At 37.4% G+C, this 4,843-nt stretch overlaps 1 pseudogene; it reads left to right on the forward strand.

The window, feature by feature from the left end:
• The window catches only part of LOC107673414 (myosin-binding protein H-like), a 23,176-nt pseudogene that overhangs the window by 5,264 nt on the left and 13,069 nt on the right, over window positions 1-4,843 (forward strand).

Raw genomic sequence — 4,843 nt, forward strand, 5'->3', positions numbered from 1 at the left:
ACGTAACATTTCCGACCACACGCTTGAGGAATTCGGCCAATCACAACGCAGTGGATAGCTGGCCAATCAGAGCACACCTCGCTTTTTCATACCGATGAGCTTTGTAAAAATCGACACGTTTCAGAAAGGCGGGGCATAGAGGAGAAACAATAATGTACAGTATGTGGAAAATAATGTTTTTTTTTTTACTTTAAACCGCATAAACACATTTCATTACACCAAATACATAAAATAATGTTCTTTTTAGCAGCATCATACGACCCCTTTAAAAAGTCCGTTTTTTTAAGAAATAAAAAGACATGAATAGACATGAAAAGGCTAAAACAGTGGGATTTTTGTTTTAATCACAAATCAATTTTCATTTTTTATACCAAACTTTATAAAAAGACGATTCTAAACTCTAAACTATGATATATTTTTAAAAACCATTTTTCTTTATGCAAAATGTCTGTAAAATGGCCATAAACAAGAAACAAGTTTATATACAATGTATCTATAAACTGCATCTAATTTGCATAGTAATGTGTTTTTGGGGCAACATAGAATGAACAAATAAGTGCAATAATGGGAGTAATAATTAGCAAGATTTTCATAACAATCGCGCTCTCGCCAGATCTTTGCGCAATGCCAAGTGCGCAGTACTCAAAACCAGTTCATACACAATAAAACCGCTTTTATACAGACCCAGTTTACCCAGTTTACATTTGTGTCGGAGACTCCTCGTCTGTTGAAGAGAATTTATGGTATGCAGAAGTGCAATCATTGCAATCATGGTCGCGGGGAAATCCTTGAAACACCACATCTGGCAAAGACACAAAAGGAAAAACAGAAGCTTTTGGGTACTGCTTAGAGATTTTCACTTTTGAAGACAGATTTTCTTCATATTTCTGTGAGTCAGTATCACTTTCAGTTGTTGCAATAGCGTCTGTCTGCGGACTGCAAGAGAGGGGCGTAACTTTTTGTGTGATTGTAGTATAGCCAGTACATTTTGGGTTGATTCAAGTTCTTATATTTTTAACTCCACTAATGTGATCCAGTTTTATCCTTAAAGCATTTTGTAATTTTTCTATTACGAATACCCAAAATCGTCATCTCTTGAATATCTTGTTAATTATTTTGTGCAAAATGTTTCATCCACAAGCAAAAGTGGCTTAAATCTCCTTTGCTTTATTCTTTTTCTTGTTGAATTTAACTCTTGTTTCATCCCTCAGGCTTCTAAAAAAATGCATCACGATGAATTATTCAAAGATATTTAACCTTGTCACTGTGCTTTTTTTCTGTGCATATTATCTCATACTATGATGAACACATGGAATTTTTGTTTACTGTTTTATGCCATTATGATTGTTCATTGTTAGATACAACCATCTTACCCTGATCTTTTATGTAATTATAAGTTCGGCAATAATAATAATAAAAAAGAGGGACAGGTGCACTAACACCTCATAGCATCACTAACTCAACAATCTAGTATGGTTTTCCTCAGCGTTTGCAATGTCTGTTGATTTTACACTCTAAAAATGTATTATTACTTAAACATTAAGATTACCCCAGAATGAATTGCATCGTTTGCCCACCCCAACACTTGCATGCAATAATAATGATAAATGCTAACCAATAATTGTATTCACACAACCCCCTACCTCCTGAAACATGGACCATCTCACCAACCTTACCACATCACAAAAAACTGTCTGAAACATTTCTGAAACAATTCGAAGTGTGCTACAGGGCCTGTACAAACCACCTGTAGAAACACACTCTCCTCTATGCGCACTAGACACTTTTCACACACACTGCTTTGTGTACATAATCCCACAAAAGACTCCGTAATATGTGTGTTTACATGCTCATGCACTACAAATCATCTTGCACTGTTCCCCAGCCAGCTGCTTGACTTACGATGTTTCTCTTTGCACATGTACAGTATTATGTGAAGCATTCGTGTAATCTGTATTTTTTTTATTTATGTATAGGTAAACATATATATATATAGTATATTCATAGTCAAAATCTGTCAGTAGGTTAGTTGTGTATAGGTACAGTGTTTATGTGAAACATTCGTATAGTTTGTATTTTTTTAATTTATGTATAGGTAAACATTTCTATATAGTATATTTATAGTCAAAATCATTCAGTAGGCTAGTTGTGTATAGGTTTTACTGTTTTACTTCATTGTTGTATGCCTGTATTTATGTAGCACCGTGGTCCTGTGAGGCACGACATTTCGTTCCACTGTACGTCCCCACATGCAGCAGAATGACAATAAAGCTCAACTTGACTTGACTTGAACTGTCAGTTTACAAAGACTGATTCATCCAGCCATCATCTATCACACCAAATGTTACTTCTTCAGTAAACTGGTGGCCTGCTGAGTGCAAAAACCACTGATCACCAACAATGTATGCTGTCAGCCAATGCAAGAACGGGCTGTGGTTGAAGAGTGTGTCTCACTGCGTGCTGAAATGAAATGGCATGACTTTTCACCTGACTTTTCATTAGCGTCTTTAGCTGCTGATGTGTTTAGAAACTGATGTGACCACTGCATGAGGGGGAGGTTATGCTAGGTTAAGGCATATATCTGCAGACGTTTGTGCTGTATAAGAAGGTGCTATTCCTGCAGCTGTTACTCAATGACGCTAAACTACCATTACTAAAAAAAAAATAAAAGACTGCTTATTCTAAACAGTACTAATCTAGCGATCTCTCCAGAGTGGCACTGTGCTAATGGAAGTCTAATGATTTGCTATCAGGCCCTGCTGAGGAAGCTGCTCCCTCCACTGATGCTTCAGCTGAGGGTAAATCATTTTGGTTTGGTCATGATTTTTAATTATTCCATTTCAGTTTGGATCCGGATGCTTTATAATGTGAGATACACCCTTCAGCAAATGACAATAAATGCTTTGATTGTGTTGTTTTGATTTTATTGACATAGCAGTAAAATCCTTGATGCATGTGAATGAATTGAACTCTGAATCCTAATATTCCTGCATATTTGATCATCAGCTGCACCTGTGGAAGAGCCACCTAAAGCACCAACACCACCTCCTCCAGCAGGTAAACTATTTATCCACCCAATCAATCAATCAGTCAGTCAATCAATCAATCCATCCATCCAGCCAGCCAGCCAGCCAGCCATCAAATCCGTCCATTCACCCACTCACCCATCCATTCATTGTCAATCCACCCAACCATTCCTCCATCCACCCAAGCATCCATCCATTCCTCCAACCTATCCAGCCATCCACCTACCCAGTCTATCAACCCAATCATTCAGCCACCCAATCCTGCCATCACCCAACCAGTCATCCACCCAATCTGTTCATCCCCATCCATCTACCCAATCCATCCAGCCATCCACCCAATCCATCCATCCATCCACCCAATCAATCAATCACTCCAAACACCCACCAAATCCACCCAATCTCACCTACCCATCCATCCATTCGCCCAATCAATTCATCCATCCACCCAATCTACCCCACCTATTCATCCATTCTTCTGCCCTATCAATCCATCAACCAACCAATCAACCAACCAACCAACCAACCAATCAATCTATCTATCTAGCTATCTATCCATCTATCCATCCACCGAGTCTGCCCAGACATCCTTCCATCCATACGTCCATCCATCCATCCATGCTCCCAATCAATCCATCCATCCATCCCCATATAGCCATCTATCCACCCAGTCTACTCACCTACCCATCCATCCATTCGCCCAATCAATCCATCCATGCACTCATCCACCCAATCCATCCATTCTTCTTTTAATAATTGCAATACTGTAGAAATGCATGTTTTTTTTTTTCTGCTGTGAATTCATTGTATATATATATATATGTCTCTAATGAATGTGCAGTGCCCACAAGTGCCCCTCAGAACCTCAGTGTGGATGATGTCAATGACACCTCAGTCACTCTTAAGTGGAGATCCCCAGAGAATATTGGCTCTGGACTGGATGGATATACCGTGGAATACTGCAAGGAAGAATGTGCGTATATCCTCTCAGTATTACTGATAAGCTCTTTAGTCTTAGGGATGGTGTTTCAATCATCGTGCCTTCTTCTTGAAATTGAACCATGTTGAACTATCAGATGTCACCAGAAAAGTGGGTTATACGACAGTCTGTTATAGCACCTGTCTTCGAAATGTCACCACAGACTGATTTATAGCCAGCTCCTGTAGGTCTCCCTATTAGGAAGGGATGCTTTCAACCAACTGTCACCGTATCTGCACGCCCCACATTTAGATTTGTGGATGTATAATGACATCACTGCTAGTGTGTTCGGAAATTCATATTTGATGTTTAACTGGCTAGTTGACGCATAACATCCACAAGCTTTTGTTATCAATATCGAGATTTTAGGTTTCAAATTTTTATGAATGTATAATGTATTATCAAAAAAATGTAAAGTATAATTTGTAATCACGTTATTGCCTTTACTAGTTGATTTTATATGTTCATGTGGTGACATTTTTTTAAAAGTGCAATCATAAAATAATTTGTATTTTGCTAAAACTATTGAAAGTTTTGCTAAAATATTTTGTAGTTGTACATGGAATATAGCATTTTCCAATAATATTTAATGTCAAACTGCAGTTAAATCTACCCTTTAGTTATATTAAGTTATAAAGTTTGTTCATATTGTCAAAACTTTATTATTTATTACTATTATTTAAATATTACGTATATATATATTAAATTTCCATAAATGAAATATATTGTCATATGAAGTAAAAACAAATATGAAACCTATTAGAAATTGGAACAATTTTAAATATTAACACACACACAAACACATACACACACACACACACACACACACACACACACACAC

Source organism: Sinocyclocheilus anshuiensis, unplaced genomic scaffold (genome assembly GCF_001515605.1).
Source record: "Sinocyclocheilus anshuiensis isolate Anshui unplaced genomic scaffold, SAMN03320099.WGS_v1.1 scaffold453, whole genome shotgun sequence".
Classification (NCBI taxonomy): Eukaryota; Metazoa; Chordata; class Actinopteri; order Cypriniformes; family Cyprinidae; genus Sinocyclocheilus; species Sinocyclocheilus anshuiensis.